Genomic DNA, 26,173 nt, shown 5'->3' with positions numbered 1-26,173 from the left:
TAATTGGAAGTCGCTGCCTGGTATCGGCGTATATGTACTACATTGCACTGCCAACGTTGTTAAGAAAGACGGTGCAATGTTACTTCCGATATGCATGCACTTCCGAAGAAACACTTCATCGTTCTTTTTAACGACAGAGGGTTGGAATATCGTATTCTAATCTTGTCCTCGCAACCCCTACGGTAACGATATGTGGGGAATTTTGCTGCATCCCAACAGTCGTCGATTAAAGATACCCCTTGAAATTGTATCGGTGGGCTTCCTTGAAGTATTTTCCGTATTTCGGCAAGTATCTGGTAGGTCAGTTACTTCTGCACTTCTGTGCCACTCTGTAGTGAGTCAGACAAGTAAGTAAGCGTTCGTGCTACCCTCCTCTGTATACGTTCAGTACTTCCTGTTATTTATATCTGGTACAGGTCCCACACACTTCAGCAATATTCTTCGATGGGTCGCACGACTGATTTGTAAACTGTCTCCTTTGTAGACACGTAACTGTCTTCTGCTCGCAAGGTCATCTACACACCATATCTGAGTATAAGCGTAACTTGATCTTGCAGTTATGGAGTGTGGTACTGTAGTTGATTGATGAATTGTGGAAGTACTATTCCAACAGCGGTTGTTTTTATAGTCTTTCTGCCGGCCGTGGTGGTCAAGCGGTTAAAGGCGCTACAGTCTGGAAACGCGTGGCCGCTACGGTCGCAGGTTCGGATCCTGCCTCGGGCATGGCTGTGTGTGATGTCCTTAGGTTAGTTAGGTTTAAGTAGCTCTAAGTTCTAGGGGACTGATGACCTCAGATGGTTGACTGGGTGCTGAACTTTGGGGATGGGACAAAACAGCGACGACATCGGTCACATCGGATTAGGAAGGATGTGGAAGGAAGTCGGTCGTGCCCTTTCACAAGAACCATCCCGGCATTTGTCTCAAGCGATTAACGGATATCACAAAAAGAGTTAAGCCTAAACACGGAAAAACCATGTGTGCAGGAGGAAGGTATAGAGATGGCGGGTGGGAACGTCAGTGACAATCACTTTAGTGAAAGAGATAGCTGAAATTGCTTTGTGTAGTCCATCACTATTTAGGTTCTATAATTAGAGTAATTTTGTTGCACTGGATCAAAACCATTTATGTTCATTATGTCTGATAACCGGAATATATGTAGCAAACATTGTAAAACTGGGGACGTATGGACATCACCTACAAACAGCTTAATACAAGGACAAATTTTGTTATAGGCGTTAAGAGACAGAAACGAATATAAATTGGCACACATTTCAAGCAACATGATGCGAGAGTGGCAATACGTACCAGATGAAACAGAAAATAAGTTGCTGGCGTCAGTGCCCGCCATGTAAACCACGATTTTAATTTGTGATCTAGATTCTTCGACGTGTAGCATTTCATTGTAAGTCGTATTGTTTCGATATAAAGTAGTCAATAAGCAACAAACAGCTGAGTCAATAGAGCCAAATCGCAACAATTCTACTGTCTTCAGCAATGTAGTCTTGAATGTGCGCCGAGCGGGGTACCCGCGCGATCTGAGGCGTTTTGTCACGGTCCGTGCGGCTTCTCCCCGTCAGTGGTTCGAGTCCTGCCTCGGAGGTGGGTTTGTGTGTGTGTGTGTGTGTGTGTGTGTGTGTGTGTGTGTGTGTGTGTGTGTGTGTGTGTGTCATCCTTAGCGTAAGTTAGTTTAAGTTGGATTAAGTAGTGTGTAAGCTTAGGGACCGATGACCTCAGCAGTTTGGTCCTTACCATAAATTTCCAGAAATTTCTTGAATGTGCCAGAGTATTCTAATTCGTGTAATATGCGCATTTCTAAAACTTGGAAGTCAATTTCTTTTACTTAAATTATTTCCAAATACACTCCTGGAAATGGAAAAAAGAACACATTGACACCGGTGTGTCAGACCCACCATACTTGCTCCGGACACTGCGAGAGGGCTGTACAAGCAATGATCACACGCACGGCACAGCGGACACACCAGGAACCGCGGTGTTGGCCGTCGAATGGCGCCAGCTGCGCAGCATTTGTGCACCGCCGCCGTCAGTGTCAGCCAGTTTGCCGTGGCATACGGAGCTCCATCGCAGTCTTTAACACTGGTAGCATGCCGCGACAGCGTGGACGTGAACCGTATGTGCAGTTGACGGACTTTGAGCGAGGGCGTATAGTGGGCATGCGGGAGGCCGGGGGGACGTACCGCCGAATTGCTCAACACGTGGGGCGTGAGGTCTCCACAGTACATCGGTGTTGTCGCCAGTGGTCGGCGGAAGGTGCACGTGCCCGTCGACCTGGGACCGGACCGCAGCGACGCACGGATGCACGCCAAGACCGTAGGATCCTACGCAGTGCCGTAGGGGACCGCACCGCCACTTCCCAGCAAATTAGGGACACTGTTGCTCCTGGGGTATCGGCGAGGACCATTCGCAACCGTCTCCATGAAGCTGGGCTACGGTCCCGCACACCGTTAGGCCGTCTTCCGCTCACGCCCCAACATCGTGCAGCCCGCCTCCAGTGGTGTCGCGACAGGCGTGAATGGAGGGACGAATGGAGACGTGTCGTCTTCAGCGATGAGAGTCGCTTCTGCCTTGGTGCCAATGATGGTCGTATGCGTGTTTGGCGCCGTGCAGGTGAGCGCCACAATTAGGACTGCATACGACCGAGGCACACAGGGCCAACACCCGGCATCATGGTGTGGGGAGCGATCTCCTACACTGGCCGTACACCACTGGTGATCGTCGAGGGGACACTGAATAGTGCACGGTACATCAAAACCGTCATCGAACCCATCGTTCTACCATTCCTAGACCGGCAAGGGAACTTGCTGTTCCAACAGGACAATGCACGTCCGCATGTATCCCGTGCCACCCAACGTGCTCTGGAAGGTGTAAGTCAACTACCCTGGCCAGCAAGATCTCCGGATCTGTCCCCCATTGAGCATGTTTGGGACTGGATGAAGCGTCGTCTCACGCGGTCTGCACGTCCAGCACGAACGCTGGTCCAACTGAGGCGCCAGGTGGAAATGGCATGGCAAGCCGTTCCACAGGACTACATCCAGCATCTCTACGATCGTCTCCATGGGATAATAGCAGCCTGCATTGCTGCGAAAGGTGGATATACACTGTATTAGTGCCGACATTGTGCATGTTCTGTTGCCTGTGTCTATGTGCCTGTGGTTCTGTCAGTGTGATCATGTGATGTATCTGACCCCAGGAATGTGTCAATAAAGTTTCCCCTTCCTGGGACAATGAATTCACGGTGTTCTTATTTCAATTTCCAGGAGTGTATTTCCACTTGTAAATCCGTATGACTCCTAGTTCCAATTGCCTTGGGTTCGATCCACAGTTAGACCTATTCACTTTATCACCTCTTTCAACTCCTGCAAATATTGTTATTACAAAAATTCCTTGTTGTACCGTTTTTCGCAGTCCATTTTGAGGTGTAGGCCTCTACAATGGATTCAACGAGTCAGTCCGAACCTCAGAGACGAAGGCAAGTGCATACTTTTTCTAATAGGACCACGCCTAGTAAAGCACCTAGGTGGCCAAATCAACCTTCGGTTTGATGACGTCTTTACTACTAGCTCGCCATTTTACTTTAACAAACAGATTGCCAGTTCATCGACGGCGAGACTTTTGCAACATCAAAAGAGGTAATTATATGCCATCAACTCGCGTATGCGCTCGTAGATTAATCCTACATTATTAGTTTAGTACTCGTGATGTACGATATTTCTCCTACGAACGATTAGTCGAAAACTGGTACCACTGTCCAGTATGTTTAACCACGAGAAGGACATGCATTGCCAGGAAGCTACTGGTAGGGCATTGCGCCGCGGGTCAGTATACCCGCAGCACTAGGGGCAGAGGGGCGCCGCGTTCGCGCCACACACTGTAGAACCGCAGTCTTTCGGATGATTACCAGGGCAGCAAGTGTGTTTGCTCTTTTTGTCATCTGAGTCTTTCATGGCGATATGTCTGAATAATAACTACTCTGGTTCAAGCCACAACATATCGAATTAAAGTCGTGATTTAGACAGTTGTTCCCGTCATTGTCACCACGAGTAAAATCAATAACCTGGTTGACAAGGTTTTTTACTTAGAAAGGGTGTTAAAAAGTATGCTGTGTTTTGAGCGCTGGTAGTATGGACCAAAACAGGAAAAAATCTAGTAAACATGGGCTCTAAAATACATACAGTAAGATCTATGAGCTACTGCGAAACAAATGTCTTCTACTGCAAGTTCTTTGCTATTATGAACTAGTTACTGAATGCAGTAAACAAATGAGGACTCAAATTATTATATACCTAGGGTACAGCAAACAGTAAACATATGTTACTGTTATTGTAAACCGTACTCACAGTTTTCAGAAACACCGTATACATTTATTCTAATGGAAACAGGCTGTGTTGCGATACGTTTGTGAAATGCTTTTACACTGCAGCTTTATCTCTGTACTTATCAGCATTATGGACGCCTACTATTCCACACGGAATGTGGTAGACATGATTAACTTTTCTTTTTTTCAGGCGTATTAAAGCAACAGTCGAGTCAGTGTACTGTATGCCGAAGAAACATACAGAACGGAGGGTACCATTTACACAGTTATTTTGCCACCTCTCCCGGCGACTAGCAGACTGGCTCCATAGATACAACAATGGCGGAACATTGTATACTTTCCACCTTTTGCACTTCCGTTGAGGAGATGAGAGTACTGCAATGAGTGGAAGAACATCCTGGAACTAGTGTACGCAGAACTTCTGTATGTATTGCGATTAGTCATCCTCTAGTCTGGGCGATTTGCACGAACAGTTGTTATAACCGTATCATGTGCAGCGTGTCCAAGCCCTTCGACCACGAGAGCTCTGTCAGTTGTTGGAAGATGTGGTGAAGATCCACTTTTAACAGCTAAGATACTGCTTACAAACGAGGCTGGTTTCTTGTTAGATGGGACTGTCAATTTTCCTAACCAACGTATGTGGGCTGATGTAAATCAATACGCCAATTGCATTAGCAACAATTTTCAATTAATGTATGGGCAGGAATTGTTGGCGACAGATTAATAGGACCTTATATATCACTAAACAGACTCACTGGTGCAAGGTATCGATCCTACCAAACCACTTGGCTGTCCTTCACCAACCACGACCCAGCTAATAGGTTGACGATGAAAGAAAGAAAGATATTAAGAAAAATCCTAGGCTCCAAATTCGACAACAGCAATCAGAAACGAAACCTTTTACCGAAAAACTCTCAGACACAATACGGAAAATAAAAATTGATTTTTCTGAAGACATCCTAAAAAAGAACCGAAGTAGTTTGACCAAAAAATTGGTTGACTACTTCCGCAACAAAAAAAAGAAAAAACCAAATCGAATTGACTTAAGGAAACACAGAACGACTTAAAAGACCTCCAGATTACAGAAAATATTCCCAGAGATAAAATTGAAAAAAATCCATAGACAAGAAGTAGAGGTTTCAAGTCGAAATCAAAACGCTGAGTTCCTGCATGGCGTTGACTACGGCCACCCTGAAGCCATGGCTTCCACATTCGTATGAAAGTCGTGGGATTTCGACCAACGTGAACAGCAATATTGTCAGATGACAAAACGCTACCTCCGTAGGCCACGATCCATCGGCTAAATCATACGCCATTGATCGTTCAGCTACGCGTCAGTAGGCGTTTTTTCTTCTTAAGTGAGGCATAATCCGATCGTCTCACAAATCACCACCACCACCACCACCACCACCACCACCACCACCACCAACAACAACAACAACAACAACAACAACAACAACAACCTGCTATTTCTTAATGAGAAACCCAGTGCGTAATCCTTCTTTATATACAGAATATGGATGACTTTAATTCTACCTGCTTTTTACGATTACATTGAAATGATCCAAGCAAGTGGTATATTTTATGCCAGTCTGACTTGTTGCGTGCCGACTTTATGGATTTGCAATTTTAGAGGCGAGCAGTGCAACATTAACCAGTGGAACGATCGGAAGACGTTACAGAAGCGTTAGTGCCTCCGGGGGTCTGGAAAGTAGAGCAGCTGAAGTTCCGTGAAGTAATGGTTCTTGACTGCTGTGAGCTTGTACGTAGGCTGCTGGTGGGATTCCTGTGTTGGACTGGTGTTGCGCGTGATGCGAATAGCGGCCGCAGTGGCGGAACTGCAGGCGACGAGCTTCTGTAGAAGTGGCGAGCAGCGCGCACGCGCACGCGCCGTGGCGTGGTGACCCGGCCGACCCTGTCTGCTTCTGCATTCCTGCGGGTCGCGGCTCTCACTCGGTTCGACCCGACGAGTAGCGAATCCTTAGCACATGCCCAGCAACGGCACTGACGCGCGCTCCCCACTCACGCCAAGGACGGATTTTTGTTTCCATTATTTTTTAAAAATCAAAGTTGCTCATCTTTCTTGGTTTACAATCTGCAGAATCCTATGTATAAGCATCCAGAACAGTCTAATATAGAATGACCGAAAAGAAAAAAAAAATAAATGGGGAAAATATTTAGAAAATTTAATTCGTTCACGAAGGAAGTGGCTTACGAAACACTTGTTCTAACGACTCCTGGCTCTTGTTCTTCAGTGTGAGACCCCCAACGAGTTGCATTAATAGAAAAACAGGGAGAAAAATCCAACGAGGAGTGGCACGTTTCATCGTTGGGTCGTCTAATCGGCGCGGGCGACACGGAGATACTCAACTCCAGACACTACAAGAGAGGCGTTGTGGACGACGTCGAGGCTTCCTGCTGAAATTCAGCTGGTTTACGTCCCAGGAAGGGTCATATGCGTCTCGCGAAATGATGACGAGGAACTCAGAGAAAGTAGTCTTAATTCAGCGTCCGTAGCTCGTGGTCTCGCGGTCGCGTTCTCGCTTCCCGAGCACGGGGTCCCGGGTTCGATTCCGGGCGGGGTCAGGGATTTTCACTTGCCTCGAGATGACTGGTGGCAACGGCCTTGCCGCAGTGGTTATACCGATTCCCGTGACCCCACGCCCCTCCTATCCGCATCCTCCACTGAGGATGACACGGCGGTCGGATGGTAACGGTAGGCCACTCGTGGCCTGAAGACGGAGTGCTCGAGATGACTGGGTGTTTGTGTTGTCCTCATTGTTTCATCATCATTCATGAAAGTGGCGAGATTGGACTGAGTAAAGGTTGGAAATTTGTACGGGCGCTGACAACCGCGCAGTTCAGCGCCCCACAATCCGACACATCTTCAGAGATTTATCGAAAGTCGTGCTTCCCACGCACCTTTCGTAAATCGAACAAGAGAATATGATTGCGGAGTATAGAAACAAATATAAAATTAGATATTTAAAGTCGCGACACACTTAACTAACACTCAATATTTTAAAAAAGGTATTTTTAGTGAATGTGAGTAGTTACATAGCTTGAGCGTTCGATAGTGTAGTTTGAGGACGTAGGCAGATCTGGGTGGCTATCCACAATTTGTTCCTTAAGATACCATCTGTGAACCTTGGAAGTATATCGTTTTCATTAAGATACACGCTTCGTTAGGATACACCCCGCACTTTGTAAACAACAACGACCTTGTAATACTTTCTTTGTGTCACTACTGAAACTACCTTCAAACCTGACGATGTCACCTATTTCAGAATGACGTACTGATTTCTACCAGCAAGGAAGTTCTGATTCCAGAGGCAAAGTTGATTTGTTTTTTCAGTAGGGGTCCAGAAGTAGTGTGTCTAATGCCATCTGAACGTAGAGCAACAAAACACCAACCTGAGATTGGTTATCTATGGGTATCCGTATGTGATGGATGAACAAAGATAACTGAGTTTCTCTGTTTGTGGAATCCGCGTCGATTGCGACAGCGGTCTAAGGCGCTGGAGCCTAGGACTGTGCGGCTGGTCACGGCGGAGGTTCGAGTCCTCTCTCGGGCATGGGTGTGTGTGTTCTTCCTTAGGATAATTTAGCTTAAGTAGATTGTAAACTTAGGGACTGATGACCTTAGTAGTTAAGTCCCGTATGATTTCACACACGTTTATTGCGACAGAGTGGTGCTTCCTAACCTTGGGAGACTTACTCTACTGGCAGTTAAAATGAAATTTTCCGCGGAAAAACTAAAAATTTTTGAGTAAGAAAAAACTGTAACAATAAAAATCGTGTTTGCACTGTTTTCGTAACATTTATTAGATCAAAATTATGAATACCATCTACTTGACATCGACTGCCTTATAAACATCTCTTTTAGGCGCTTTCGATTTTTGGAAGCTTTGTCTTTAAAACTACTTAGCTTACCAAGACCACCCCTTGCCCTTTTTACTCGTCTATTAATTTCTTTTGCTGCCCATCCATTCTTAGTAGTCAGCACTTAACGGTAATAGATTATATTTCCTATTGTTTTCCCGAGTTGCTAAATCAACAAATAAATGCCATTTTTGGTAAATAAATAATTATTTTCACATTATGAAATTTGAAACAAAATACAATTTCTCATACTCCGACGACGACACACTAACAAGCATCATTTGTATCAGCAAATCTTAGGATTACAACTTCTATTCGCCACTCCTTGCACTTCTAATTTTGCACTATGGTAGTAGAAGGAAAAAAATGAATAAATTTGGAGAATGACTTACAATGTATATTTGTGCGCTGACTACATATTAAAAATCTTACATCACTTTTAAATTGAAATTGTTTGTACGTCCTCCTATTACCCCGAGAATTTAGTTAGGTGCTAAACTTTAATCGACGTACAGTCTGGCATGTGATCTCTTTCAGGGATAACGGTCCACTGCGACAGAAGGCCATTGGCGTTGGGTGCGCAGCGAACTCTTGTAGGGAGGCCCAACCGCCACAACGCGCGGAATCAGAGACCGTGCTCGGCGGGCACAGTGCAGTGCAGTGTAGTGCAGCGAGCAGCCACAGGTGTCCCGTTGCGGGGCGCCCCTCCCTGATTAACTGCCAGGCTGCTCACCTCTGACTGACGTGGGAGAGCGGCCTCTGCTCGCATTTAACGAAGGCGCCCAACTGCCCCAGGCCAAACTGATTTGCCCATTCAGTGTCGCCTGCAAGAGTAATGCGATCCTCCTGGATTTCCGCAAGGCGTTCTACGCTGTACCACATCGTCTACTCCTAAGATACGATCGTATGCAGAATCTTTCCAATTACGTGGTTGCATGGAGGAATATTCCACTAATATACTCAGTATGCTATAATAGACGAGGAATGTTCCGCAAAACCGAAAGTAACATAGTATGAGTCACAAGGGATCGTAATGGGACATCTAATCCATACGTTTATAAACGTGTATTTAGTATGTATATATGTGAGTATATGCATTTGTTTATGATCCACGTCTCCTATTGAACCACTGGATCGAATTCAATCAAACCTGGTGCACGTATCAGCTACTTTCTGGAAAGTACCACTGTGGGACTAATATCCACCGACCTGTCAAAAGGGCGGGGGTGTGGAAAACGAGCGTACTTGATGATGCGAACTGTACATTGTGTGTCGGAGTGCACATGGTGCAAATATTAGCGATTTCCTTTCCTACTACTAAGCGTAGTATGCGAGGGAAAAACGAATGGGTATATACTTCTGTGCCTGACCTAATATTTCTTATCTTTTCCTCAATATCCCTATTCTCATTGGTGGCTGCATAATGGACGCACAGTCATCAGCTATATTTGAATATAGGGACTGTAAAATTACCCAACATAGTTAAGCGGGAAGGAGATGGTCTTTGTTCCAAGGATTGCTAGTAAGTTCTCCGAGCACTTCTATTACACTTTATTGTGAGCTACACCGACCTCTTGCGACCCTGCCAGCATGCCTCTTCATTCATTCGATGTCTAATATTAGGACTTTCTTGAACAGCACTCTAGAGCTGGTCACACTAGAGCCTCTAATGTGATTTCTTTTACATATGCATGCTTTTTCCCGGAAATCTTTCAATAAAACTAAGTCTTCCATTCACCTACCCCAGTACTCATTTCGCGTGATTGTCCCATTTCATATCGTTTATTAGTTTTAGCCCTAGACATAAAATGTAACATGCTCAAGATATTCTCAACTAATCTTGTAATCAGATACTATACTGTTCTTTCTCTTTGTTTGAGAGATTATTTCACATTTATCTGCATATAAAAACAGATGCGTTTCATTTACACCTTGTGGAAATTTTGTTCAAATCTTTCCGTATTTCCTTAGAATAATCTATCGCTAATACGTGGTGATGAATGTTAGCACTTGTAATCGGCGCAGTAATATGTGTGTACATAGCTGCTATTTTAAAACTGACATGCCGACTTCTGGAGTAACTCCTGATACCAACATGGACAATGTGGTATTGACAGCTCCGATGCCACGGCGTAGGTGCAAGTTCGTTAGGTTGGCACTACGACACCGACACCGACGACAGCGCTCTCTAGGAGGCGCTGTGCAGCTCTAGGAGCGCCGCTCCATATTCAGCCCATTTGATGATGAGCAGACGACCAAGCAACATTGTTTCTATTTCATAGTGGGCGAGGCGCTACTTGTCACTTTGTAACTTGATGTACAGCTTCGCACCTATATGCTCACCTCAGCCAAAGTACATAGTAAAACCACTTTCAATTGCAGTACCAAGTGTTCTATTTCACCTGCTCCTCCTAGCTTCCTACATTCGACCTACCCTTCAAGTTTTAGGAGCAGACCCACGCAACGCCTATCCGGTTGGCATACAAAAGACAAACATTGTATAGCACCACTTACTGTATTGATGTAGGATTGTGATCAACTAAACACAGATCTGAAGATGGCAACAGAGAATTGCCGAAACCGGTCATCTGTTTGAATAAATTATTTTAACCAACTCGATAACTGACAATTTATTCACTGTTCATAACAATACAGATCGCTCCCGCGCTGACAATGTCAGAATTGTATTTTGAAACTTAAAAAAAGGGGAGAGGGGGAAGGCTATGGAAGCTGCGCCTTAGTGGACATTTCTGTTTATTTAATGCATGCAGCTGCAATAATTATGCATGTGCGAAACGGGCTGGTAAGAAGTTCTCTCCACTGGCTGAGCTACACTACTGGCCATTAAAACTGCTACACCAAGAAGAAATGCAGATGATATACGTGTATTCACTGTAGAAATATATTATACTACACCTCACATGTGATTACATTTTCACGTAATTTGGGTGCATAGATCCTGAGAAATCAGTACCCAGAAAAACCACCTCTGGCCGTAATAACGGCCTTGATACGCCTGGGCATTGAGTCAAACAGAGCTAGGATGGCGTGCAAAGGTACAGCTGCCCATGCAGCTTCAACACGATACCACAGTTCATCAAGAGTAGTGACTGGCGTATTGTGACGAGCCAGTTGCTCGGCCACCATTGACCAGACGTTTTCAGTTGGTGAGAGATCTGGAGAATGTGCTGGCCAGGGCAGCAGTAGAACATTTTCTGTATCCAGAAAGGCCCGTACAGGATCTGCAACATGCGATCGTACATTATCATGCTGAAATGTAGGGTTTCACAGGGATCGAATCAAGGGTAGAGCCATGGGTCGTAACACATATGAAATGTAACGTCCACTGTTCAAAGTGGCGTCAATGCGAACAAGAGGTGACCGAGACGTGTAACCAATGGCACCCCGTACCATCACGCGGGGTGATACGCCAGTATGGCGATAACGAATACACGCTTCCAACGTGCGTTCACCGCGATTTCGCCAAACACGGATGCGACCATCACGATGCTGTAAACAGAACCTGTATTCATCCGAAAAAAATGACGTTTTGCCATTCGTGCACCCAGGTTCGTCGTTGATTACACCATCGCAGGCGCTCCTGTCTGTCATCCAGCGTCAAGGGTAACCACAGCCATGGTCTCCGAGATGATAGTCCATGCTGCTGCAGACGTCGTAGAACTGTTCGTGCAGATGGTTGTTGTCTTGCAAACGTCCCCATCTGTTGACTCAGGGATCGAGACGTGGCTGCAGGTTCCGTTACAGCCATGCGGATAAGATTCCTGTCATCTCGACTGCTAGTGATACGAGGCCGTTGGGATCCAACACGGCGTTCAGTATTACCCTCCTGAACCCACCGATTCCATATTCTGCTAACAGTCATTGGATCTCGGCCAACGCGAGGAGCAATGTCGCGATACGATAAACTGCAATCGCGATAGGCTACAATCCGACCTTTATCAAAGTCGGAAACGTGATGGTACGCATTTCTTCTCCTTACACGAGGCATCACAACAACGTTTCACCAGGCAACGCCGGTCAACTGCTGTTTGTGTATGAGAAATCGGTTGGAAAGTTTCCTAGTGTCAGCAAGCTGTAGCTGTCGCCACCGGCGCCAACCTTGTGTGAATGCTTTGGAAAGCTAATAATTTGCATAACACAGCATCTTCTTCCTGTCGGTTAAATTTCGCGTCTGTAGCACGTCATCTTCGTGGTGTAGCAATTTTAATGGCCAGTAGTGTATTTCTATGATCTACGGGAATAAACGTGTGCGCTAACGCATATGGCAAGGTCGCGTGTACTCTAATACGGCGAGCAGGACGACGAACACACGGGATTTACGCCGCGACTCTGGAGGCGCGAGATAGGAGAGGTAAAGGCTGCCTTTGTCCGTGGCTAATTATCGCGGGACTGAGCTCGTCCCGGCCGGCCCTCGGTCCCTTGTCGGGGCCTCTGCCGGAGCGGCTAGCGCGAGCGGCGAGCGGGCGAGGCGAGGCCAGCAGTGCGCGGTGCGGCGCGCGGCATTCCGCGGCTGAAGCATTGCGTCTGCCCAGATCGCTAACAAGTCCTACTCGGCCGTGGCCGGCCCCGCCGCCAGCTGACTACAATTGTATGTACGCGGCCGGCGGTAATATACGGTGCGGCCCGGCTAGCACATACACAAGCCTGATGCCAGCTCGGAAATATTGTTCTGCTCGTCGCGGGGCTTATATAAATAGCCCGCGGGCGCATTTGTCTTGCGTCGCTTCGCCCCGCTCCGGCCGCGGAGCATGCATCAGCGCGGTCGCCCGGCGTCTGCGCGCTTCTATATATTAAGACGCTGCGCGGCGGCGGCGAGCGCCGACAAGCAAGCATTCGCCTGTCATTTGCGTGCCGTATAAACCAAGTTCGACGAACCGAGTACTAAATCCGACGGCCATGTAAAGTGATTTAGCCGGACCCTCGCGGTGTACGTCTGCGCGAGACAGCATTATGGACGGTTTTGTCGTTCCGAACTCGCTGTTACGGCAACAAGAATCCAGGCCGCGTGATGGCCTCACGAAATCTTTCCGCGTCGAACACGAAACAGTTTTAATACTTCGAGTGATCACAGCAACTGTGTTCAACAACGTACCAACATTTTTCCCACTATCTCACTTCATAGTATTAACATTACGTGCCACTAGAAGGACGCTATTTACTCATTTTGACGTATAACAAAATTATAGTGCACTGTCAGAACAGGTAGCAGATTAAAACTTTCCCTGTGTATAGGTGACGCCTGTATATAAGAAGGGTAGAAGGACGGATCCTCAAAATTACAGACCAATATCTTTAGCATCGGTTTGTTTTAGTATTCTCGAACATATTTCCAGTTCGAATATAATGAATTTCCTTGAGACAGAGAAGTTGCTGTCCATGCATCAGCACGGCTTTAGAAAGCACCGCTCCTGCGAAACGCAAGTCGCCCTTTTTTCACATGATATCTTGCGAACCATGGATGAAGGGTATCAGACGGATGCCATATTCCTTGACTTCCGGAAAGCGTTTGACTCGGTGCCCCACTGCAGACTCCTAACTAAGGTACGAGCATATGGGATTGGTTCCTAAGTATGTGAGTGGCTCGAAGACATCTTAAGCAATAGAACCCAGTACGTTGTCCTCGATGGTGAGTGTTCATCGGAGTGAGGGTATCCTCTCTGGAGTGCCCCAGGGAAGTGTGGTAGGTCCGCTGTTGTTTTCTATCTACATAAATGATCTTTTGGATAGGGTGGATAGCAATGTGCGGCTGTTTGCTGATGATGCTGTGGTGTACGGGAAGGTGTCGTCGTTGAGTGACTGTAGGAGGATGCAAGATGACTTGGACATCATTTGTGATTGGTGTAAAGATACATAAATGTAAATTAATGCAGATGAATAGGAAAAAGAATCCTGTAATGTTTGAATACTCCATTAGTAGTGTAGCGCTTGACACAGTCATGTCGATTAAATATTTGGGCGTAACATGGCAGAGCGATATGAAGTGGCACAAGCAAGTAATGGAAGTTGTGGGGAAGGCGGATGGTCGTCTTCGGTTCATTGGTAGAATTTTGGGACGATGTGGTTCATCTGTAAAGGAGACCGCTTATAAAACATTAATACGACCTATTCTTGAGTACTGCTCGAGCGTTTGGGATCCCTATCAGATCGGATTGAGGCAGGACATAGAAGCAATTCAGAGGCGGGCTGCCAGATTTGTTACTGGTAGGTTTGATCATCACGCGAGTGTTACAGAAATGCTTCAGGAATTCGGGTGGGAGTCTCTAGAGGAAAAGAGGCGGTCTTTTCGTGAATCGCTGCTGAGGAAATTTAGAGAACCAGCATTTGAGGCTGACTGCAGTACAACTTTACTGCCGCCAACTTACATTTCGCGGAAAGACCACAAAGATATAGTTCATTAGACATGCCGCATTCTCAATGCACGGATTACTCGTCAAGGATTGTGAACCCTTTGACTTCCTTCAATAACTGTGCGGCTGACTTCCTTTCATATCTGTTTAACGCGAAACGAGTGTTCAGTCTCTCACGTTGTGGTAATCAGTGCGTTAATAATCTTTAGCATGTATTTTCATATTGTAGCACTGAATGTAAATGGAGATGTCAGTATAAACAATCATCCGCTACAATAACTGCACGATCTTATTTAGTCCCCAGTACTTATTTTACTGAAAAAGTATCAATTTAAAAATAAGGAAACTGGTCTACGTCATTCAGAACGCTACTCCAATGAAGAAATTTGTTACTTTTTCCTCTTGAATCTGTATATTTAGAATCTTATTTGACTACGAAACCGAACTTCGGCCTAACATTATCAGTCAAAATTTCTATCAGAATGTTTCCAGTTAAGGCTACGGAGTATTCCCAAGGCTATCTATAGAACACGTTTTACGAGGCTTTATCCACTGTTGTCAATTTCCGCTTTGTAAAGAGTTATGGATGACATTACCCAACCACCCTGGAACTTCGATCTCGTCATGAATTGAAACTAGAAGCATGTTATTTTAGATATGTTATTTTAAAGGTCGGGCAGCCACAGCAAAAGTTCCTTGTGGTAAATAAAACCTTCCGCACTGGTCGTTAAAATACTTTAAGTAAAAACTCACTACCGGGTTGCATCAGTAGAGATGACACTTTTTAAAACGTCTATCATTTGAAAACGCATATCTGCTGCTGCTAAACTGGTAGTGACTTCTTAATAAAAGAATTTAAACAGCCAGTGGGGAAGATTTTATTCACCATGTGAACCTAGAAAATTCCTCGTTATTCTCTCCTAGTAAATTCATCTTGACAGTGCGACTTCAGACGAGCACATATATTTTGGCTTGTCAAGCACTGTTTCCTGTATTCGATGAAGCAAGGCACCGATACCCATTATTGTGCATGTAATGAAGAAAATATTATTATAGAATTCGTTCGTAATGGGAGAAGGCACTACGTTTCTTCATTTGATGATGCACGTGCAGTTTACTGGCCGTAAAAAAGTATCGAAATTTTCTTACTTTAGTCGGTACACAAAATTTAAAGGAGAATGGCCATCAGGCGTGTACCTTATTTAACTATAACAGACTCTGCTATTAAAACTGAACATTTATTGTGAGGTAATCACCGAATAAATTTACACTTAGCTGCTTTGCTTTTATTAGCTCTATAATCCATAAACAGGTACCTAAACAAATTCTTGCCTAAACAAATTCTTTTAATCAGTAAATAGGCCAACATTACCAGTGACTAAGAAATATTGCTGGAAGGGGAAAAACCCAGCTACCACGCACTCTGCACGTAACTGAATGCCTTGTTGCATTTAAGAGGCAACTGTAACACTTTCTTTTACCAACATCCTAAGTTTTTCCTGATAAGTTAACATGTAATGGCAGTTTTCTCTGTGAAACAGTAAGCCTCCCATCTTTCGAAAGTTACGCTCCTCCCTCTGTTCATTTCTAGACAGTCCCACAATTCATTTTGCGTTATCTCATCATATATATTTATCATTTTTCTCTCCTTCTGCATCCCCAAGCCTCCTATCACTTTCATTGCTGCCAGTGCACTCAGTTTAAATCTAACTGCCTGTATTTTTCCTACGTTACTCTACTTTCCATAAACTAAAATAAATTGTTGTTTCTAGGATTCCGTACCTCAGTCGGTGAAAAGAAACTCTAATACAATCACTTTGTTGTCCGTCTGTCTGCCTGCCTGTTTATCTGACGGACTGTTAAAAACCCTTCTTCCTCATGAACGGGCGTACAATCAGAATATACGGCCATGTACGTCACATATTTTGATACTCGCGAACACTCTCATCAAAACCTGTAGTGTACTTCCCGTCGACCTATAATCATAAAATTTGACAAGAGTAAGGTTTTTTTGAAGTAAAGGAAAAAATCCAAATGTTCTCAGTTTGTAATTGAAATGGTTCAAAGGGCTCTGAGCACTAAGGGACTTAACATCTTAGGTCATCAGTCCCATAGACTTAGAGCTACTTAAACCTAACTAATCTAAGGACATCACACACATACATGCCCGAGGCAGGATTCGAACCTGCGATCGTAGAAGTCGCGTGGTTCCGGACTGAAAGGCCTGGAACCGCTCGGCTACCGTGGCCGGCTCAGTTTGTAATTATATCACACGAAAAATGTATTTTTTTGTCGTTTGTTAAGCAACTGTCTGTCTGTCCTGTTGAGAGCCCTTTTTCTCAGGACAGGGTAGACTTATATCTTGCCTCTATCGATACATAAATCAAGACTGTATGGAGCCCTCGGTGCGCTAGTCCTACTAACACTTATCCGGATTTTTTTCTTTTACAGCTACTACCGTAGCAGTTGTGTCAAGTGTTGGATCTCTTGTTAAATTCGAAACTTTTCATAATATCGGTGTGCTAATGATCATAATGTAAAATACCTGTTTTATCTAAAAGAGCGCTTGATGGCACTCGTCTTGCCAGAACAAATAAATCAGTAAATGAAAGTATAGCGAAAAACTGTGTTCGTTTACTGACTGCTGGTTTATCGCGTAAAACTGCTGTTTTCGCACTGCGCCTGCGCGGCTCCCATACCTGCAGTGGCACCGGTGTTACAGCAGTGAGTCATAGAAGTCGGGCTGGATAGATCTGAGCTAAACCACCTGCTGCTCGAATCGCAAGCTGCCCAACTACCGGTCGACCGTAAATCGATATTACATGTATCTAAGTCAGCGCGAGACACGTACGCACGCTGAGCGGACGATTTCGCTCGCCACGCAGCACGAAACATCGCACAGCGCTGATGCAGCCGCAGCTCCCTGCGATGTGACAAGGCGATGGCCGCAGGACGGGGTCCTGCCGATAGCAGTTGCTGCCGTGCACAGAGCAGGCTGCACTTTATTCCGCCTCGATAAACACCTGTTCAGAGTTCCCTGCTGCCGCTGGAAACGATACGAGTTACCGCGACAGCTTGCCATTATTTACTTTCGCCCCTTCGGCTGTACATTTCTAAGTAGTCACTTGCTCGGAATTTACGAGGCGCCTGCGAAGAAGCGAGTCAGTCACCGTGGACCGACGGCGAGAGGCGGTTCTGTAGCAGGGAGGAGGGTTCTGGGGGAGGGAAAGAGAAGAGGGACTGGCGAATGTATGACGATACCGTAGGAAGTCACTTGAACTACGTGTATTCTCCTTACAACGAACGAAACCCATCTTAAACTTTAGCTCAGAACAGGCGTATCGTTTACATTTGACTAATGGATAATCAAGTCGAACGGCTGCAATGAACTCAGTTCTCGTCACGGAAGTGACTAGTCACTTCCCTGTCGTGCCGTGTCGGTCGCTTGACGTGGGTGTGATCCTTAATGACTGACTGGCCCGACCGCCACATATGTATGTTCCCGTAATCATTTGGTGGCATACGAAGATGAAGCTTTCAGCTCCGAAACTGGTCGTGGAATAAATTAAGAAAATTACTTGCAGCTGAAGCAAATTTTGATTCTATAAAGCCGGCCGCTGTGGCCGAGCGGTTCTAGGCGCCTCAGTACGGGACCGCGCTGCTGCTAAGGTCGCAGGTTCGAATCCTGCCTCGGGCATGGATGTGTGTGATGTCCTTAGATTAGTTAGGTTTAAGTAGTTCTAAGTCTAGGGGACTGATGATCTCAGATGTTAAGTCCCCTAGTGCTTAGAGTCAATTTGATTCTATAAACTCGTTCATTTACGAATACTTTGTAAGTTCCTCACTATGTGTTTCTGTACAAAATTGAGCCCAAATTTACCTCCCACTCTATAGAAAGTCTACAGTTTGTGTGTCCAGAAACTGTTATTCAACTTAAACTCGTATGCCAACCTTTGGCTCAACAGAGCCTAATTTCAACTGAACTGTAACCGGTCTGAATACGACTTACCTTAATATTAAATGCCCATCTGAAGTAAAGCAATTACCTGGCCCTAATCAAACAGTACATTTACCTCGCGTCTTGACAACATTGTTGCAGATCTCTCGAAAGCACAACAGCAAACAGGCAGAGTCTAGGCTAGGTTTATACTTTTAAATAAAATTTCCGAACAGTATTCAAACTGTTTCAGACCATATGGTGCGATGTGGCAATGCTTAATGATAAACCTTCTTTAAACACTGGGATGGGGCATGTAACTTTTCCTATTAAATTACATTCCAAGACAATTATCTTAGAATGAAGTGTGTATTCAAAATGACAGAGTAAAACTTCGCGTGATCTTCACACATACCACTGGTCTGTACGATACTTCACTGAATAATACTTCACACATAACATTGGTTCAAATGGCTCTGAGCACTATGGGACTCAACTGCTGAGGTCATTAGTCCCCTAGAACTTAGAACTAGTTAAACCTAACTAACCTAAGGACATCACACACATCCATGCCCGAGGCAGGATTCGAACCTGCGACCGTAGCGGTCTCGCGGTTCCAGACTGCAGCGCCAGAACCGCGCGGCCACTTCGGCCGGCTCACACATAACATTGTTCTGAACAATACTATGCTTAAAGTTAACAATGATGTAAAAAGGGTACAATGTTAACAGAGACTTCCAATAACAACTAAACAGCTTAATCAGTTGTTAATGTATGACTCAGAGAAGTGGGGTGGTCTTTCTCTCCGACCAAGCGAGGAAGGTTAACTACCTGACAATAATCATTCCGACAAACGATCTGCACACTGCAATTTTGTCATATGATGACATGATGGTGACCGTGGCTGTTATTTGAAAAATGTTGATGGTGTTAGGACAGCAGCCAAAGTAAATTTGTGGCTGGTTGCTGTCCTAACACCATCAAGATCTGCACAGTGCTATAGTCTTGCCTCAGACTACTCCTCTTCAAAAGTTTGTGTCGCTGGATTTACGGGATCGTCTGATAGACGGTTTAGAGCTCCACTGTAAAAATCGAGCAGTGTTCTGGAAGCCGATACCGAAAACTGTCGGTTCCAATGACGAAGGAAAATTTGACACCATGCTCGGTCTTAGGGTCATCAGTGTACACGAAGGTGCTATCGCTAGGTAGCGTGCGAAAATCAAGAAACTTACAGCTATAGATCGAATCCGGAGTAGTGTCCTTGAGAGCGAATGAAGTCCAAAATCAATACGGGCCGCCGCACAAAGCCAAAGCGGTGAAGTGTTCACACCCATCGGGAATGTGACAGATAGCGTGAAGTTAAGCTGTAGCCGAAAGCGAATTCCGAGAAGTAACAGAAAAAGGGTGCGCCCCAAACTAGTGGTCAAGGAGTCGTTGGAAAAGAGGGTATAGAATGAGTATCTCGGCATGGCAGACAAATTGCGTGGAAAATTGGAAATTTGCGGTAAATGTAAATGTCGTATGACTAGGGCCTCCCGTCTGGTAGATCGTTCGCCGATTGCAAGTGTCTCGATTTGACGCCACCTCGGCAACTTGCACGTCGATGGGGATGAAATGATGATGATGATTAGAACAATACAACACCCAGTCCCCGAGCGGAGAAAATCTCTGACCCAGCCGGGAATCGAACCCGGGCCTTCGGATTGACATTCTGTCGCGCTGACCACTCCGCTACCGGGGGCAGACATTTGTGGTAAGGTCTTATAGGACCAAACTGCAGAGGTCATCGGTCCCTAAGCCTACACACTACTTAATCTAACTTTAACTTACACTATGGACAACACACACACACACACACACACACACACACACACATGCCCGAGGGAGGACTCGAACCTCCGATGTGGGAGCCGCACGGACCGTGACGAAAGCGGCGTGAATTTCCGCTGAGGAGGACCTCATGCCGGTATGAAAGTGGTAGTTTGGCAGCTTCTGCGTAGAGACTCTCAACCGGGCTAATGTAAAAGGCGCCAGTGGGCAAAGGTATACCGCGATGGTGGAGTGTGTTAAGACAGCGTAAGATGGAAGGAATAAATGAACACCAATTCTCTAGTTTTGAACGGACAAGGGGTCGGTACAAACGGAGGAGCGTGGTCCGATCCTCTCCCCAGGAAGTGCCGCTTATGACACGTAAGTCTTTGAGGGACCGGATACAGCGTGCGGCAGGTGAGACACGTGGGAGGACCAAGATTGTTTCCCATCACGCATGAGCCCCGGGAATTTCGTAGTTTCACAGAACGGAAGAACAACAGGCCCAAGATGTAAAGACGGTGGGAGAAACCCACTGCGCCGCCAGAAATTCATACAGACTATTTTGCCAGTGGAAAAGCGAAAGCCATTGTCGACTCTCCACGAGTAAAGACGATTGAGACATCGCTGAAGACGCTGCTCAATGAGACAACTCCATAGAGACCTACAATAAATAGCAAAGTTGTCGACGAAAGGGAGTTGGAGATGCCTGGTGGGAGACAGCCCATACTAGGGTTACTGGCTATAGGAAAGAAGACGACGCTCAGGATGTTCAAGTTACAGAGCATTTACTAAATATTTACGTAGCATAAATCTGAGCCGGAACTTGGGTGCCTAGCTAGTTGTGGGAAACAGCCTAAAAACAGTTTCGAGGCTGGCTGGCTCACCACACCTCTCAATCAGACAGCCCTTCAATTGGCATTACGAAGCTGAACGTACCCCAGTTCAGTCCTTTCTGCAAGGACTCTCAGGGGAGGATGCGGATAGGAGGGACGTGGGGTCAGCACACCGCTCTCCCTGTCGTTATGGCGGTATTATTGACCAAAGCCGCTGCTATTGGGTCGAGTATCTCCTCAATTGGCTGAGTGCACTCCCAAAAATGGCAACAGCGCATGGCGGCTGGCTGGATGGTCACCCATCCAAGTGCCATCCACGCCCAACAGCGCTTAACTTCGGTGATCTCACGGGAACCGGTGTATCCACTGCGGCAAGGCCGTTGCCGTCGACTGTTTGTACCAGATAAAAATTGTCTTCAGCGTGGCAAAAATAAATAATACTGAAAATGTGACGTTTGTGATCTGTATCAGTGAAAAATATGAAACCAAGTAATATGTTGTGCGACTGCATTGCCACCTAAATAGGGCTCGTTCGCAGTTTTCTCCTGTTCCTCCTCCTCAGCGTGGCACGACGGTGGGGAAAGTGTGCAGCAAGGCTGAGTGCTACAGCATGTGAGCCAGGGAACGGCTAGTGAACTGAATTCTTGGCCATCCCCGATCCTTTCTGAGTCATCAGCTTCTGACTGGTGTGATGTGCCCTGCCACGAATTCCTCTCCTACCAAGCTGTTCATCTCCAAGTAGCACTTGCACTCTGCAGTCTCAGTTATTTGCTGGATGTCTTCCTCTGTAGTTTTTACCCTCTACAGCTCCCCCTAGTACCATGAAAGGTGTTCCCTGGTGTCGTAACAGATGACTTATCGTCCCGTTCCTTCTTTTTGACAGTATTCTACATATTCCTTTCCTCTCCGATACTGTGCAGGGCCTCATTTCATACCTTATCAGTCCACCTAATTTTCAACATTCTTCTGCAGCACCACAACCCAAATGCTTCGATTCACTACTGTTCTGGTTTTCACACAGTCAGTGTCTCACTACCATACAATGGTGTGCTCCAAACGTTCATTCTCAGAAATTTCTTCCTCAAATACGGCCTATGGTTGATACTAGTAGACTTCTCTTCGTCCCTTTTTCTCAATGCTAGTCTGCTTTTTATGTTTTTCTTGCTCTGTCCGTCATCGGTTATTTTGCTGTCTAGGTAGCAGAATTCCTTAACTTCATCTACTCCGTGACCCTGATAGATTAAAACTGTGTGCGACCAGATTCGAACTCTGGTACCTATGCCTTTCGCGGGCAAGCGCTCTGCCATCTAATCTAGCCAAGCATGAGTCAAGACCCGTCCTTACAGTTTTAATTCCGCCAGTACCTCGTCTCACAACGTCCAAACTTCCAAATTTCATTCTATAAATCCTGATGTTTAGTTTCTCGCAATTCTCATTTCAGCTACTTCTAACTACTTTCGTCTTTCTTCGATTTATTCTCAATCTGTATTCTGTAGTCAGTAGACTGTTCATTCAGTTCAGCAGATCATGTAATTCTTCTTCACTTTCACCGAATATGACATTGTCATCAGCGAAACATATCATTGATATCCTTTCACCTTGAAATTTAATTCCAACCCTGAAACTTTCTTTTATTTCCACCACTGGTTCTTCGATGTAAAGACTGAACAGTAGGGGCGAAAGACTACATCCCTGATCCACATTGTTCCAAAGCTACAGGCGTGTGCTTTTAAAGGGGGGTGAGTAACAAGCATTAGTAGTTGATGTTCCCATTTCTTGGTTCAAATGGCTCTGAGCGCTATGGGACTTAACTTCTGAGGTCATCAGTCCCCTAGAACTTAGAACTAATTCAACCTAACCAACCTGACATCACACACATCCATGCCCGAGGCAGGATTCGAACCTGCGACCGTAGCCGTCACGCGGTTCCAGACTGTAGCGCCAAGAGCTGCTCGGCCACTCCGGCCGGCTCCCATTTCTTCCATCACCGTAGAAACAGCAAGAAAGCTGTGTCAACAACAGATTAAATTACGTGCCGCTCAGGCACTTTTCCATAAGATGCGTTTGGATACCTCTAACAGTTACAAAACATTCGCGGTATCCACTTTGTGCCATCGAGTGGCGTTTCTTAGTCGCTGCTCGTGTTCCCCACCGTTAACAATTAACGACCGCGTCGGCCGCAGCGCGTCGATGTCAGCGGTGGTGGTGGCGGCTGCGAACACGGCGCCGTTTTTTTGCGCCTCCGCTCGGCCGGAGATGCGGCGCGGTCGTGCGTGGCGACGGCAGCGGACGCGCTGCCGGCCGCTGGGGTGCGTTGTGTGGCGCCGCCCGTACCGCGAAACGAGAGGTCGGCGCCGCAAGAAGCCACCGCGATGCGCGACACATCGGTAATTAAATCATTAGCGTGGCCTGCCGGCGTTCATTCGCCAGCCGCCGGCAAGAAAGGCGGCGTCGCCGACCTGCCGCGCGGACGCGCTCCGTAAACCGGACGCCCTGCGCACACAGCAATTCCAGCAGAGCCAAAAAACGAACAGATGCTCCGTGGACCGCGACACTTGTGCGCCGCCAGGTATTTCACTCTCAACTCCTCTGCTCGGTGACCAAAAGCCGGGAGGTAGCATCGAAGGAAGCATCCCGGTATCACATTTTCTGAAATTAATTTTATCGGGGATGCGACGGACGGGGAGAAGCTTCAATAAAAGCGTTAAATAATGTTGTGGACACCGTTACATCACCTAAAGATGTACCTAAACTGGCGTGAAACCGGTCGTGGTGTTGACAAACTTTCTACAGCCCGAGCGGAGTTTGTTGCCTTCATACAACAATGTGGGCATTTGGCTGCGACTGCCAGCAATTCAAGATAACACGTACGAAATGTAACGAATAGGACGACCGGGATAGAATGAGTGGCTCTGCAGCATTCAGAGCTTAGAAGTAATAATACGAAAAAAATATTGCGCGTCACTTTGTTTTCCAGCGTAGAGAAGGGTGGAATATCAATAATTAATGGTCAGTAACTCCGAAGTTTCGGAAGATGACTGCAGAAAACATACCAAAAACAGACTCACTTCAGTGCACAGAACATCTCTCCAAGACTAACTCACAGGGATACAATTATGCAAGTATATGAAAAAAAGAAAAAAAAAACGTACATCAGTTACAAACTATGGCTCTAAGCACTGTGGGACGTAACATCTGAGGTCATCAGCCCCCTAAACTTAGAACTACTTAAACCTAACTAACCTAAGGACATCACACACATCCATGCCCGAGGCAGGATTCGAATCTGCGACCGTAGCAGCAGCGCGGTTCCAGACTGAAGCGCCTAGAACCGCTCGGCCACAGCGGACGGCGTCACTATAGATATTCGGATTTATGTTATAACATGTTCGACATGCCTGCCATCATTGGCGATGTTGTGGAGCGGACGAATAGCGAAATTCTCCATGAACAGCTAAACTGTCGGTACATCAATGCTGTCGTTGACCTCCTGAATGGCTGTTTTCAGTTCAGCAATGGTTATTGCTGTACACCTTATCTTTAATATAGCCCCCAAAAAGGAGTCTGATGTGTTCAGCTCCGGAGAATATGGTGGCCAATCGAGAATCATGCCAGTGGGTACCCCAGAGCCAGAATGCGGTCCAGAAAGTGTTCCTCCAGGACTTCAAACGCCCACGATGGTGCATCCGTACGGAGTAGCACGTCTCGAGCCTCGATGACGACTTAGTGTAGCAAAAATATGTTTCATCCGAAGAGCAGACACGTTTCCGTTGATGACGGTCGAATCCCTATCGCCTCGTGCTCACATCAGTCGTGACTGAAAATACTGTTGGGTCAACACGTGAACACGTGGGGTGGTCTGCTGCGGAGCTCCATGTTCAACAATGTACGATGAACGGTGTGCTCGGATACACTTGCACATGCACCAGCAGGGTGCTCTTCAGGCAGAGTATATGAGCCTCCGAATCACGCGTTCTGTGAAGAGTTGTGGATGTCCAGCCATTTAGTGCCTTGTGGTAGTTTCACTGTCCTTTTACCCCTTTCCGTAGATGCTCAAGAAGTAGCACGTGAACATTCGACCAGCTTCGCCGTTTTCGTGATACTCGTTCACAGGCACTACGTGATGATAATCTGCTCTTTGTCAAAGTCGCCTATCTCGATGGATTTCCCCATTTGGAGCCCATATCTTCACTAGAGTGATCCCCCGTCCATTTCTGCTCCGTTTACATACTTTTGTTACAGTGTCACGTGACCGCAACACCACCAAGCGGTATCCAATCAGTGTAGCTCGCAACAAGTTTGATTCACCGTAGCCTACCTTGGCATAACAGGAGGGATATATATATATATATATATATATATATATATATATATATAGAGAGAGAGAGAGAGAGAGAGAGAGAGAGAGAGAGAGAGAGAGGGTTGAATGAAGAGCTGCAAGTTTCGTCAAGGGATCGTTTTTAGAAAGCCCGAGAGCATTACGGAGAGACTCAACGAACTTCATTGTGTAACCGCTCTTTAGAGAGTGCGTATTCAGAAACGAATATTACGTTAAAATCTGTAATACGAAATGGCCCAAGAGCCAAAACCCGGGAGTCGTATTTCGAAGTAACAGTTAAAATTTTATAAAGAGTGTATATTTGAAATAGAGTAACGCAAAGTAGTACAAAGGGAATCCAAGGAAGACATAACAGACTTGCGTTTCGTTTTGAATATAATGTATAAGCCAATGCGCAGCGTTGTTCTCTTGAGTCTGTTTTCAATGGTGCAAGTTCGCAGTCTCTCGTGGTAGTCGGAAGTTAGGGATTATAAGCCTAATTAAATATCATTCTGATAAGTGGATTAGACATTGGAGTGGTGGATAATAGATTATTTTGAGATATTGGGCTCTGAGCACTATGGGACTCAACTTCTCAGGTCATTAGTCCCCTAGAACTTAGAACTAGTTAAACCTAACTAACCTAAGGACATCACACACATCCATGCCCGAGGCAGGATTCGAACCTGC

The 26,173-nt window shown here is 46.0% G+C and overlaps 1 protein-coding gene and 1 pseudogene across 1 annotated transcript in view; both read right to left on the bottom strand.

The window, feature by feature from the left end:
• Positions 1–26,173, bottom strand: part of LOC126235465 (protein Wnt-1-like) — a 221,824-nt gene that overhangs the window by 146,258 nt on the left and 49,393 nt on the right. The window lies entirely within an intron of this gene.
• On the bottom strand, positions 21,430–21,550 carry LOC126238649 (5S ribosomal RNA; annotated as a pseudogene).

Source organism: Schistocerca nitens, chromosome 2, assembly GCF_023898315.1.
Source record: "Schistocerca nitens isolate TAMUIC-IGC-003100 chromosome 2, iqSchNite1.1, whole genome shotgun sequence".
NCBI lineage: Eukaryota > Metazoa > Arthropoda > Insecta > Orthoptera > Acrididae > Schistocerca > Schistocerca nitens.
Note: the sequence above shows the minus strand (reverse complement) of the source record. Positions and strands in the feature narration are given on the sequence as shown.